General features: G+C 40.2%; 1 long non-coding RNA gene across 1 annotated transcript; it reads right to left on the reverse strand.

The window, feature by feature from the left end:
- Positions 1-6881: 6881 nt before the first annotated feature.
- On the reverse strand, positions 6882-8696 carry LOC143878484 (uncharacterized). Its single transcript, XR_013250983.1, has 2 exons — positions 7315-8696; positions 6882-7240 (listed from the first exon to the last, which is right to left on the reverse strand). It is a non-coding gene; the product is annotated as an uncharacterized LOC143878484 (long non-coding RNA).
- Positions 8697-15433: the final 6737 nt, after the last annotated feature.

Raw genomic sequence — 15433 nt, forward strand, 5'->3', positions numbered from 1 at the left:
AGATGAAACGGACGTAAAACACCCATGTAAAACATAATTATAAGCCAACCAATGCAATATTGAATTAAATACGCATATTTCTATTAAATACTAAAATTATGCTAAAAAATATGGAAAAAATACAGAAAAATTCCAGAAAAATTCCAGAAAAATCTGAGAAGTGAGCACCTACCTTCAGTGACGATCCGATCCGAAACCGAGCCTGAGAATCCGAGAGCATTCACCGGTATAGAATCTAAGCGTTGTCCAATACTTTTTCCCCTCTTTTTTATCCACCAACGTGGAGAGAAGATGATGGAGAGATGACCGCTTTTCTCAACGCCAGATTCAATGGTTTTCAATAGCCCAAAAAGTCTCAAAGAGATGACCTGACTACTGCTATTATGTAATATGAGAGAGAGAGAGCTCTTTCTTTAAAGAAGATAATGTTGCTGTTGTTGCCTCTCACGCCCTACAACGTCAACAGCACACACATATATTTGCCTCAACCGACTATCTACTTAGAAACCCATATGTATTCAAATTCCCTTCAACCACAACACCTCATGATTCTAAATAGATCCCACATAAATTCCTAGGAAATAACTTTAGATAAAACAACACAACTCAAAGATTGTGAACCGACTCAACTCTAATGCCGACTCTCCGTCCTAGGTCCCACCAAGTAGTAATCAAATTTTTAGTTTTTTTTTTTTTTTTTTGTGTTAGCGTGAGATGGACGAATGCTGCCGAATTCTCCTTCTTATATAATTTTAGAAGTGTTATTATTCCATTCAACTTCTCACATAGTTTGCTGAGAAAAGAACTAAAGGTCTTGTTTAATTATTAAAACATGATAGAGTTCAAGTGGGTCCCACCCAATGTGTACTAGCTCTAAGAATGGAGAGAGAAAGAGAGTTGCATCAGCTAAGGAAAGAATGTATTATCTAGAATTACATGCATGTATTCTATTTCCTTTCAACTCCCTTCCATAAGCTAGAATTTAATTTAGAAAACAATTCCCACAGAGTTCCATTTACTCTTAAACTAAGATGACTTTTAAGTAGGTTCCAAATGGGATGGGCAAATTCTTATTTTAATACAACTCTATGAGTTTGTGATAAGATCATGTTACCCAAATTTGTGTTCCTCTTCATGTTGACCGAACTCTCACTCCTCATAAAAAATGGTGGCGCCCCATCAATGTTAACCGATTATGCATCCCCTAAAAATCCTTGTGTATTCATAGTGGGTCCCATTTAATAGTTGACCGTACATGTATCCCCATTAAATTCGAATAAGAATTTAATGGGCCTCATCCATGTTTTTCCGAATTCTCATCTTGCATCATAGCTTTCGACCATAGTAGGTACCACTTGTGTTAGCAATTTGAAAACCCAAAAATGATAATCCCACTCTTCGGCCGAATTCATCCCTCTCAATTTTCATGAAAAATAAAATCCTCAGAGAAAACGGATGGAAATGGAACAGAAAATAGATGGAAAGTTGAGGAAATTGTGGAATCGAAAATGAAATCTAAATGCAATGCTATAGAAAAAATTACCTGGAGGGAAAGACTCGGTAAGTGGGAAAATGGTCCTAATATGATGAAAACTAATGAATCCTTTTGTTGACCAAAGTGGAGCAAAATGGGGGTGTCTACAGATCCGTGGGATAAGGAACGGCTCTGGGAATTATATGTAGACGGATCCTTGAGCTCACAAGGAAGCGGGGCAGGCCTGATTCTCATGGGAACTGAGAACTTCGTCATGGATTACGCAGTGAGGTTTGGCTTCCATGCCTCTAATAACGAAGATGAGTACGAGGCCCTCATAACCGGAATGAATTTGGTGATCCAAACTCGTGCCCAGAGACTGAAGGCTTACAGCGATCCCCAACTGGTCGTCAACCAGGTACAAGGGACATATGAAGCGCGCCATGAGCGGATGAGCAAGTACCTGACCAAAGTTCGCTGTCTCACTGGCAAGTTCAGAAGTTTCGCGATGGTCCGAATCCCTAGAACAAAGAACGAAAAGGCAGACGTACTGTCCAGACTAGCAGCTTCCGGATACACCGGCCTGGGGAGCATATATATGGAATTTTTAAAAAAATCCAGCATAGAAAACGAGACCGTAGAGGTAATGCAAATCGATCGCGAACCGTGCTGGATGGACGAAATCATCGATTACCTGTGTAATGGAAGGCTCCTTGAAGTGAAGAGAGAAGGCCGAAAGGTAATTCATAGATCAACTAGGTTTTCCCTCGATGGTGAGAGCCTGTATAAGAGGTCATACACCCTCCCGTATTTGAAATGTATTTGAAATGCCTTCGACCGACTGATGCTGCATACAAACTACAAGAGACACATGAAGGAATTTGCGGTGAGCACCTGGGTGGCAAGGCCCTGGCCATAAAAATATTGCTGAGAGGTTTATATTGGAAAACCTTGAGACAAGAAGCCCTAGATCTTGAGAGAAGATGCGAAAAATGTCAAAGATTCTCTCCCGCCAATCATCAACCAGCTGTACCAATGACATCCATCATCAGTTCACTTGCGTTTGCAGTGTGGGGAATGGACATCTTGGGGCCCTTCCCCCAGGCCCCCGGAGGGCGTGAGTTTGTCGTCGTCTCCATAGACTACTTCACGAAATGGGTGGAAGCTGAACCCCTCGCCAAGATCACAAAGCAGAACATACAAACGTTCTTCTGGAAATCAGTGATTTGCCGATTTGGGATCCCCCGCGTTTTGATAACCGACAATGGGAAGCAATTTGACAGTAAGAGCTTCCGAAAATTTTGTTCAGATCTCAAGATTGAACAGCGGTTCACCTCTGTAGCTCACCCTCCGACGAATGGGCAAACAGAAGTTACAAATATGATCCTCCTCCAGGGGATCAAAAAGAGACTGGATGAGAAGGGGGACGATGGGCCGATGAATTGTACCACGTCCTATGGGCTTACGACACCACCCCACGTACCACAACTGGGGAATCTCCCTTCAACTTAACATTTGGAACAGAAGCAGTGATCCCTGTAGACATCGGCGTCCCTTCTCCTCGGATAACCAACTATCATGATACTAAGATCCGCCCAAGAGAACACCATGTGGGTGATCTGGTCTTGAGGAAGGCGGTTGTTTCTCAATTAAGAAAGGTAGGCAAACTCTCTCCAACTTGGGAAGGGCCATACTGAGTAAAAGAAATCATACGACCAGGCAGCTACAAGTTGGAGACCATCGACGAACCCCAGCTCCCCCATGCGTGGAATTCGAAGAATTTAAAGATATACTACCAGTAGCCTGCTACTCCTCTACAAAACTCTGTAAATAAAAAAAGGGTTGTATCTGAAACCACAGTAAGAAGGAAGAATTAGCAACAGTGTAATCCCCCAAGGCTTCATGACTAATAAGAAAGGTCACAAAGATTTTCAATCTCACTGTTCAAATAAACCTAAGTCTTCCAACTCGGGTTGAAGTGATCTGGTTCACTTCAGCCTTTCCCAATGAGACCGGAAGTACACTTCTCGCCGGGAATAAGACGGAGTAGAAAACCAACATTCTAAACGAAAACCGTCTTCCAGCTCGGGTTGAAATGATCTGGTTCACTTCGGCCGTTCCCAATGAGACCAGAAGTACACTTCTGGCCGGGAATAAGCCGGAGTAGAAAACCAACATTCTAAACGAAAACCCAAGTCTTCCAGGTCGGGTTTAGATGATCTGGTTAGCTTCGGCCGTTCCCAATGAGACCAGAAGTACACTTCTGGCCGAGAATAAGCCGTTGTAGAAACCAACATTCTAAATGAAAAACCAAGTCTTCCAGCTTAGGTTGAAATGATATGGTTCACTGTGGTCGTTCCCAATGAGACCGGAAGTACACTTCTGGCCGGGAATAAGCCGGAGTAGAAAACCAACATTCCAAACGAAAACCCAAGTCTTCCAGCTCGGGTTGAAATGATCTGGTTCACTTCGGCACTTCCCAATGAGACCGGAAGTACACTTCTGGTCGAGAATAAGCCGTTGTAAAAACCAACATTCTAAATGAAAACCCAAGTCTTCCAGCTCAGGTTGAAATGATCTGGTTCACTTCGGCTGTTGCCAATGAGACCAGAAGTACAATTCTGGCCAGGAATAAGCCGGAGTAGAAAACCAACATTCTAAATGAAAACCCAAGTCTTCCAGCTCGGGTTGAAATGATCTTGTTCACTTCGGTCGTTCCCAATGAGACCGGAAGTACACTTCTCGCCGGGAATAAGCCGGAGTAGAAAACCAACATTCTAAACGAAAACCCAAGTCTTTCAGCTCGGGTTGAGATGATCTAGTTCACTTCGGCCATTCCCAGTGAGACCGGAAGTGCACTTCTGGTCGGGAATAAGCCGGAGTAGATAACCAACATTCAAAATGAAAAACCAACTCTTCCGGCTCGGGTAAAAAAGATCCGGTTCATGTCCCCCATTACAGTAGACAATCGGGTGGCAAGGATTTTGGACAGAATCTTGTATAAGCTATTGACAAGGCTGATTGGTCTGTAGCCTTTGAGTTCCCCTGTGCCCCCCCCCCCCCCCCCCTCTTTTCTTGGGAATGAGGGTGATGAATGTGGCATTCCCGCCCGAGTTTATAATGTCCCTCTGATGAAACTCCATCATACATTTTAAAACATCATCCTTGATCATAGAGTGCAGAGAGGCTTCTATGATCCTCCATAGAAAATTCTCTCTCAAGCCATACCATCTTGCCTCCGAAATTCTTTTGAATGCAAGCCCATCCGCCTTCAGTCGCCAATTTTTATTTTGAGAGTACAGATTCTGATAATAATTCACCACAGATTCCTTGATCCTTCCCGGTTCCTCAATTAGGACATTATTAATCATCAGAGAGTTAATATGATAGATTCTCCTCCTGAAGTTGGCCATTTTGTGGAGGAATCTTTAATTGTTGTCTCCCTCCTTCAGCCACGTAACGCAGGATTTTTGGCGCCAATTGATCCCTTCCCCCCTTATGATCTCTTCGTAGGATTCTTCAACTCCATCCGACGTTGGCGATCACAATCCCCAAGTGTCTGAGATTCTTCAGATTTTTCCAATTCGCCCAGTTCAGCCAGGGTTTCGGCTTTGACACGCTCTTGAGATTCACGTGCAACCTTTGCCCATTCCCGAATTCTGAGTTTGAGATGTTTTAGTTTGATGCCAAATACAAAACCACACCATCCGGTGACACTCGGTTCATTCCACCACTCCTCAATAAGACCCCCAAACTCCGGCAATTCACACAGATCCTATCGACTCTGAAAGGTCTCGGACCGCTAGAGAAGTCCGATAATTCGAGCATTATGGGGTTATGATCTGAAATCGGCATCGGTAGTACCCTTTGGCTTATCCAGGGAAATAATTCCTCCCATTCCGTAGACAATAGTATCCTATCAAGTCTACCAAGTACCAAACGGTCCTAACTGTTGGTCCATGTGTATTTAGCTCCTTCCAGGGGGAGATCTAATAGCTCATTGTCTAAGATAAAATCCGATAATTTGCGCATGCTTGTGTTGATTCTTCCGATCGGATTCTTCTCCTCAGGGTATCGGATTGTTTTGAAGTCACCCCCGATTATCCATGGACCCCCGATTTGATCGCAGGTATTCTTCAATTCCGGCCAGAGATGTTTTCCCACCCGTCCAACCAATTTGAATTAAAGGTTCTGATTTCTTCATACGTACAGTCCATCGAACCACACATCAGGGCTTCTCCATTTCTGAGTCTTTCCGCGATCCAATGCTGATCGTTGGATATTGAATCGTTCAGAATCACTTTTCAGACCGATCGTTCATCGTCTTCTCCCTCGCATCCGTCTGGGTATTCCGTTTGGGTTTTGACGGGTTTTCCTCGCTTTTCCGGCCATCTTTTTCCCCCACCCCTTCCTCAGTAGCAAAAGGGTAGGAATCATGGTCGCCCAACATTTCATTTGGTGCAATCTTGAGATCAATTCTGAACTCCCCAGCTGAGTAAAATCTATCTTCAACTTTCAGCCGGACCATCGATCTCAAGGACGCCCATTCATTGGTGAATACCTTAGCTTTTGCGTATTGTATGAATTGCGGGCTATCAGTGTCCATTCGCACCTCCATCACAGTACCAAACAAACTTATGAGGGCTTCGACAGTAGAGGTTGCCCATGCATGCATTGGTATACCGAAAAAGCGGATCCAGATGGATTTAGCCCCCGTTTTGAAGGCCGGATGACATGGATACAAGGATAATAGGTATTCTCCAAAAGCATTGGCCCCTCTAGCGAAGATTCTATTGGCCCGGTCTTCATCTTGAAATCCGAAGAGAATCTCATTCTTGCTTACGACAAACGGTTCTGGAATCTGGAAGCTCAGGGATTCCCCAAAACCATTTCGCGCACTCCCAAATCTCCTTCAATTCCCAAGTCGTCTTCTTCACACGCTGATGTAGAGCACGATAAGAGGAAGCGAGAGTTTGCCCAATTATCACTGAAATTCGTTCTTTGACAGACTAAGTATAAAGACTCCTTGTAGAGACATTTAATCAAACAACATGTAGGCTGAATTTCAACTCCATAGACATTAAGAATTTAACAAGCTCTAAGTAAATGATCTCAGAACCAGTTTGATATGTAGAGAACAATCAGCTAATTAAAGCTTCCCCATCGAATTGTTCATTGGCAAACCATCAAACGTAAGACACAGACTTGGATCAATTCGAATTATGCCAGAGAGGCAAATGTAGAAACATTGTTCTAATTTTCTCACCAAAACTGGTCTATTCAAATTGACCAATGCTCATTCCAATTCCCACATGAATGATGAGTTCAGGTAGTAGAGATTACAATAAAAATATCTTCTTTAATTCGTTTCTATATAGCAACTGCAAATATAAAAAAAAATTCAAGCTACAAGTAATGACTCAACTGGAATTGAAATTTTCGTAGGAATGTAACTCTGATTCTAATTACAGGCTATTGAGATAAGAGGAAAATCAGTAATGGAGAACCAATCGTGGGGACAAATGGATGCTTACTGAATTTTCTAGGCTTCTTCCCTTGCTTGCAACAAGGTCTACAGAAAATGGTCAGATAGGAAATGATTTCTCTGAATACCCTTTCCTATTCTGCAATTCCTGTGTTGGAGGCTCCCTTTTCTCAGCTGATCGATGGAGCGTCCCAAAAACCAGATCTCCGATCCCCTTTTCTTCTCCCATTCGAAAAAAAAATCCCCTTCATTTCCTTCTCTTCCGTTCTTATTCCACCAAGCTGCACCTAAAATTATGAATTTAGCCTTCTCTTTTGTCAAATGACAGATAGCCCTACTATACTATTCTACTTACATTTTATGGCAGAGTTCACTATCCCAAACACCTTGGGATTGCCTTAATTGCCAGGTAGCCCAGAATTACAGTTATGGGCTTTAATCCTCTCAAACCTCCTTAACTGTTTTGGTTGAGTCTGCTCATGTAAGTAATCGCCCTCTAGATGCTCTGCTTGATCCCCATTGGACACTAGCTCTTCATCACACGCCCAATGAGGAAAGTTTTGAGAAGACTGGTTCGGATTTTAACCTACGTTCCTGAAACTTCCACTATTTTAACATCGCCATCTTCCACAATATTCGCGTTTCCGTTCTCCGGCCATGGGCTTTGGCGTTTGCCACCATTTTCATGTAACCTCTTTTGCAAGATTTGGGTCGCCTTCCGATCTTTGTTGCATTTCCAGCATGATTCCCATCTTTTGAAGTTATGGTAGTTACATTTGGGGCAATTCCAGTCCCCAAGTAGAAACCTGATCTCCGGCCAGGGCTTTTTCCGGTCGATAATCCAAGGAGCAAGAAGGGCCCTCAGACACAAAACAAGGGGTGGAGAAGGGCTTTGGCCCTGAAAATCGGGTCGAGTAGGGCTTGGGCCCTAAAGAATCGGGACGAGAAGGGCTTGGGCCCTCAGAGAAAACCGGAAGCTTTTTCACCGGAGTAAACTTGGCATCTTTTTCACTGGAGTAAACTTGGCATCTGATCTTGGTAAGTTCCAGATACCTATCTTACATGCATCCTGCTAACATTACTTGTGTTAATATATTTCAGAGCATGATGATCAATGTATAGAATAAGGTAGTATCTCCAGTGCTGCAATGCTCGAAGTCTACTACATAAAACTCCATTTCATAGGTTGACCAATTCTTCCTTGTTTCCTTTAGCATCTCACAAAAGAAGGCAACAGGTGTACCCTCTTATGAAAGGACACCTTCAATGCCAATGTACGAGGCGTCGTACTCTACCTCGAATAGTTTCTCAAAATTTGGTAGGTCTAGAATACAGGTAGGAGACTACTTATCCTTGATTAAAATAAAGATTCTCTCATCCTCTTCTATCCAACAAAAAAATTTCTTCTTCATGCATTCAGTAATTGGGCCGACTATACTACTGAAGTCCCTGACAAATCTCTGATAAAAGGTAGCAACTCCATGAAAGCTTCATACCTCGGTAACTGTCTTTGGTGTTGGCCACTTTGTAATAGCTTTTACCTTCTCTTAGTTTACTTGAATGCTATACAAACTAAAAACAAATGCTAAGAAGACGAGCCGGTCCATCATAAAATGACACTTCTTCAGGTTCACATATAGCTTGTTCTGCTGTAGGATAGTAAGTACAGCTTTTAGATGCTCCATGTGCTCCTCATCATGATGGCTATAAATCAATATGCCATCAAAGTAAACTACCACAAATCGACCAATAAAGGGATTGCATACCTGAGCCGCGTAAAAGTACTTGGGCATTGGAAAGCCCGAATGGCATTACCAGCCACTCGTATAATCGCTATTTGGTCTTGAAGGCAGTCTTCTATTCATCTCCAGGCCTAAAATGAAGCTGGTGGTACCCGCTTCTCAAGTCAATTTTGGAGAATATTTGTGAACCCTCCAGCATGTCATCTAGTCTAGGTATTGGAAATCAATACTTCACCGTGATTTTGTTGATGGACCTTTTGTCGATGCACATCTTATGATACTAACTGGCGTAGTAGAAATGAGCAAAGCTAAGATCACCATCTCACTAGGAAGATAAAGAAAACTTAGATTTTTTTTCATGAGAGAACTAAATTACATACATCCTACGACCGTTATTTAAAGACCATTCTCCCTCCTTATCCAACCAAAACAAAATCTAGTTTCCCACTCATCCTAAAACTTATTCTAATAGATCTAAATCTTATCTGAATCATAACCCACATCAGTAGTGGGCTTGTTGTAATGAGAAACAAAATTCAAATGGATCAAAACAGATGTTTTAGCAATACAATCTAATTTATAGTTCAAGATATCAATTTGTAACCGATATAGCTATTTGATTCATACTCAAAAGATATAGATGGGTTTTATGTATATCTATGCATTTGTGTTTCTCTCTATTTGTTTGTTTTGTGTGTGTGTGTGCGTGTGAGAGAGAGAGATGGTTAAGTAAGTGAGGTGGGATCATGCTCACAACAAGAATCCTTGAAAATTGAAATTGAGATTAAAATGGAAAATTGAAAATCGTCAACATTTTTAAAATGATGGCGTCGAGATAGTTAATGCATTGGAAAACATTTATGAATGCAATTGTGTAAGATATGACTTTAGCAATATCAACTATAAAGTAAGACAGGCAATATCCCTCTCTTTGAGAGGATATGAGCTAGAGAGGATTCGGGACTAGAACAAGAATACAAAACTAGCAATGAGAGGCACTACAAGAAATTGGGCACTTAGTGGCGATATTTTTAGTGGCGACCTGCATTTCGCCACTAATAACAAGTTTTTAGTGATGACAAATAAAAGTCGCCACTAAAATTAAAACATTAGTGGCGACTTCATATCTTGTCGCTAATTAAAAAGTTTTTGCCACAAAAGCTTATAAGTTAGTGGTGACTATATGTCTAGTCACTAATCCAACGTAATTGCCTAAGTATAGCAACACCATTTGTCTTGTCACTAAACATCTCGTCACTTTATGCGTTGGTGGGGAAATTTTTTCGCGGGAAATGTTTGTGGAAATAATATCAGTGGCGACTTTAGTGACACTATAATGGTCTTTCTTCAGTGACGAAAGAAGTCGCCACTATAATGGTCTTTCTTCAATGACGAAATATAAGTCGCCACTAATAATTAGATTTTAGTGACAAGACGTTTTAGTTGACCCACTAAAGATATAATTTAGTGGCCACTTTATTTAATTAGCGTCACTAATCCTATGCAATGGCTCACAATTTTGATTAAATAATATGATAGACCCCACCGTGGGTATCTCACAATCCCAAAATCTCATAAGTTGTAAAATTCAAGCCATCATCAAATTGCCTATGAATGGACGGTTAAGACAAGAATCACCAATTGATTACATTTCATAATGTCACTGGGATAGTGTGTTCAATTACAAGAGAATGACTGACTTTAACGCCTCAGACCAGGGCACGTATGTACAAACAAGAACGCTGGTCTTGTAGTCCCTCGCTAGGTGACACATATGGTCTTGATTCCATTCCAAATGGACACCCTATAAAGAAAAAAAGAAAGCAAAGGTACAAGATTTATTAGGAGAGACCAGTCTTCATTTGCAAACTTAGAGTATATTTGTAGATTAGTAGACTAAGTAGATCTTAGATAGACTTGGCAAACAGGTGGGCCAGGCCAAATTTCACTCAACCCGTACGGGGTCCGGGTAAAAAATGACCCGGAATTTTAGGGGTCACAATTTGGTGAACCTGGACCCCACCCGTACGGGCTGTTTGGACCATGGTTTTAAATTTCGACCGAAATCCGAAATTTCTGACCGAAATTTTGGATTTCAGTGGAGACCGACACCGAAATCAACCAAAACCGAAACAGTCATTTATTTCGGCCGAAATTTCAGTTTTTCATAAATTTGACCCAAAAAAACTGTTTTTTTATATTAATTTAATATTTTACCGAAATTTCGGTAATTTCGGCCAAAATTTAATATTAAATAAAATATTGGTTTCGGGTTATGTACCAGATTTCGACCGAAATTTTGAAATTCCAGGGTCCGAAACCGAAATTTTAAACCTTGGTTTGGACTTTTTGCCCACACCATAGGATGATCCAAACCTTCCATTTGATGGGCCACAACGTAAATAGGTTGTGCCCCAAAAATCATTACCATAGGATGATTCTAACCCTCCGATCTAAAGACTAAAGAGTGACTCACTTTATGGAAACTTCTGTAGACCGTATCATCCTATAGTACGGGCTGTACAGCCCATTTTGAAAATACAGGGTGAATTCATCATAGAAGGGGGTGAATTTATCACTGACCTTTGTAAAATCATGTTAAGGTGTTTAAAATGCTTGTCAATGTTTGTTAAAAATAGTGGCAACGAATTTGTCGTCACTAAAAATATTTAGTGGCGACTTTAAGATATTTAGTGACGACTATTTTCGCTACTAAAGAGCTTGTTTCTTGTAATGAGGAGATAGGATACACAAATTGTTTGCATCTCCCTTGCCAATTATAAAGAAAAATAATTCAACAGCAGTAGGGAAACCATAGACCATCTGTATTTTAACTGCCCATATACTTCATGGATCCAGCATTCCATTCTTTGGAGTTTCAACATCCGAAGGAAACCTAAGAAGTTTATTAAAGAGGAGGAAGCTTGGATCTCGCAGAGATTCAAGAGTAGAGTTCACATAACAATAGCTTCTAAACTTGCCTTAGCAGCTTCAATCTACTATATCTAGGAGAAATGAAATTCAAGGGTTAACAAAAAAGCTACAAAACACAAGAAAGCAGTTCTCCATACCATCATTCATGTAGTTCAAAACCGCCTCAAACACTTGAAATTAAATGATGAAATCTCCCCAATAAAGTGCCTAATAGCATATCCCTGAGCTTTCCCTCTATTCCTTATATCAAAAGATCAGAAAAATTGCACTTAGGAAAAACCAAAAGAGGAGACCGTTAAAATCAACGCAGATGCTCAAGGTGACAAGGCCAGCATAGGAGGAATCTTAAGGGATTCAAGAAACACAATTATTGGAAGTTATTCTCTGAATACAAAGAAGAAGTCATCTCAAATCTATAACTTGAGGCCATACATCGCGGCATCCATCTTGCTGTCAAGAAAAAATGCCATCACATATGGTTAGAATCTGACTCCTCTATGGCAGTTGGAATCATGTAAGGAGAGATCAAATGCCCGTGGTGGAAACTTGGTACATTAAACAACATAATGAACTCTCTTCTTTCTTTCAAAAGATGGATAATGTATGGAGATAAGCCAATTCGGCATCCAATTACCTATCCAAATATGACCGTTCTTGTAAAGGGGATAGCATTCCTCTTCATCTTATTCCCGCTCCCCTCCAAGATATTGCAACCAGGGACTCAATGTCATTAAATAGGTTCTTCAAAATCTCCAAGTCTAAAGATTAGCTTTCAATAGTCTACATAGTCCTAAGCTCTCATGGCGTGCATAATCGAGTCTAGTGTTTCATCGGTTCCAGTTTCTTCAACCTTCTAAAAAATTCATGAGATCATCAATTTAGGTTCTCACAGTGCACAAGATCATGCCTAAGATTACCTTAGTTTTCAAAGTCATCGATTACATTCTAAGTTCCACAAGATCACAAATCGTGCTCTCATAGGCCTACAAGGAACTTTGCATTGTCCTCACAATTTCCACCTAGTTCTCACTTCTCAGATTACTAATCCTTAGGATCTCAATCCCAAGCTTTGCTACCACTTTTATATCATGCCCCGAACCGAGACCCCAACCCAGCACGCAATAGTGCTACACACTTGCGAGGTGAACCTTACAAGTTTCCAAGGCATTCAATATCAATAAGTGTAGACATTTATCGGAGCAATTAACATGCCATAAATAAATAACTCAACCGTACACTATAAATAAATGAGCAGTAAACCATTTAACCATTACAGTCCTTCAAGATAAACATACGAATAATACTCACAAATAAATAAATGAGCAGTATATCTTCAAAACTACACTAGGGAATGCACTCCTAAATCCCACGCCGAAATAGGATTTAAGATCTAAAAAATATAAAGCACAGATAAGCAAACGCCCATTAAACTGATATGTAACTACTCTAGTAGGGTCTAAGCATGCCAAAGGAACAAAGATCAAAATAGAATAAAAAGGAAATTGGAGATAACTAAACAACAAAAGGGTATAAATAATTAGAATCCAAACTCGATATAATCCAAAAGAAGTCATGCATAAATCATATAGTAAAACAGGATCTGCAGCTGAAACTGAAATTGAAACAAAACATAATAGAAACAGAAATAATAACACCTCAAAGTCATAGGCTTAGTCTAGAAACAGAAAGCTCGTTATTTTGTCACCGACAGCCCACGGCTTCGGAACTCATTCCTACAGAAATTCCTATTGATAGGGCCATCATATTAATCCCCATTGGAAGGACACAGAATTGCCAACATATTAATCTCCATTGGCGGAACACAGAATTGCCAACATATTAATCCCCGTGGGTGGGGCATTGAATTTAACCTAAGCCTCATGAGAAGTGTCATTCAAGCAATAGCACAATAAAACATGAAGGTGTATTTATTCACAGATTTAACAAAAGCATATATTGTAGATAACATGAATCAATATGAAAATTATTCAAAAGCATATCCATAAGCAGAACAATGGTGAGACAACTGAGTTACATGTGAGATACAAAGCTACCAAAGTATGGAGGCATGCATAAATCAATATAACGGCTAGTGAAATCCCAGTTAGGCAACCAAGAGGAGGATGAATTGGCTGTCTTATAAAATTTTACCTTTAAAAAACTTTTGCTATTTAGATTTCTAGTGTTGTTTTAATAGCTTAAATAATGGAAGATTGATTAGCAACACTTAACACTCAATAAGCATTCAACACTAGTTTTAAGTGTGTTAACTTAATCAATGTAATTTGATTACCCAAATAAGCACTAGTTAATGGATTGATCAAATCCAAGAGATATCTTCATTAAACACAAATCAAAGGTATTCACATCAATCAAGCAAGAGCTAATCCTATAGAAATAAAACACAAGTAAAAGAGTAGGGATAGAGAGAGTGCACCAAGAAGGAGAAGAAGATTTCACACAAGATTTAAAGTGGTTCGGCCTTCAAACCCAAGGCCTATATCTACTCTTCTTGAGGTCGTACTCAAGGGTATCCACTATCTCGATCCTCCTTCAAATGACCGGATCAATGAGCCAATTGCAATCAACAAGCTTCACCTTTTTTGGGCCGAAGCGTAAGACCCTCTTACAAGCAAGCTTCTCCTTTCTGAATGGCTGAAGTGTAAAACCCTCTTACAAGCTTGATTCACCTTTCTTAGCGAGCCGAATCGAAGACCCTCTTTACAGTCTTGAAGAAATAAGAAAAATATATAGCCTCTATGAAGGCTTGATTACAAGTTGAAACTCACACAAAAATTCTCTCAAAGAATATTACAAGTAAAGCTTAATCCACTCTCAAAAGGGTTTAATCAAGATCAATGCACAAATGAGATGGAGAGAGAGATTCAAGGCAAAGAGGGTTTGAAAGTGTTTGTATAGGCCTTAGATATGTTTGAAAACTTTTTTCTTAAGTTAAAATGCCAGTTTAAACCCAAATATATAACGAAAAATCAAAACTAGCCGTTACAAGGGCAAACTGGTAATTCTGTGCAACTTTTAGAGCTCTAACGGCTATATTTTTTAAGTTCCAGCGCGCTTCATGAAACTCCGTGGGGTTTCACGGAATTCCGTGACATGGATTCTAGAATTCAGCTTCTCACTTGTAAAATTCATATCTCATTCGTTTCTTATTGGATTTCGAAGTTCTTATACTCAATTTGAATGGAAACGATGAGAAATTTCTGTTAAAAATATTTTTAAAAATATTTGAAAATGTTTTGGACCAGTTTTGATAGGATTTATGTGTTGGTTCCATTTTTCAAGTGCTAATTTCTTGTCTTTCCATTTTGAAACTTAACTTCACTTGGGCTTTGGGGCCACTTGGTTTTGGGTCACTTTTGAAAATATTTTGGGGTAGGTCATTTTATGAGTGCCATGACCTTAGAAGAAATCACAAGAGATGGAGTGTACAATCTACCATTCTATGCACCCTCTTGAACACTTCTTCATCTAGCCTTCATTGATCTTCCTTTATATTCATGGCTTGCTTGTGGGATCTTTAACTCGAGCTTCTTGATTTGACATCTTCTAAGGATAATGCCGCCAATGTGTTCAAGCTCGTTTGACCTTTGTGCATGTTGATCCTCAAGCTTTGGCCTTCAATAATTTTCCTTTGAATGTTCACTTGCTTGGGATGCTTGAATTTGAGCTCCACCTTGATTGTACCTTCAAGGAATTATGATCCAAGTTTCTTCCAACTCCTTTGACAGTTGAATGGTTCATTCTCAAGTATAGGCCATCTATGGTGGTGTGCTAGCA

This window comes from Tasmannia lanceolata, unplaced genomic scaffold (assembly GCF_043159265.1).
Source record: "Tasmannia lanceolata isolate RefF3 unplaced genomic scaffold, GAP_Taslan_0.1 ptg000006l, whole genome shotgun sequence".
NCBI classification, from domain to species: Eukaryota; Viridiplantae; Streptophyta; class Magnoliopsida; order Canellales; family Winteraceae; genus Tasmannia; species Tasmannia lanceolata.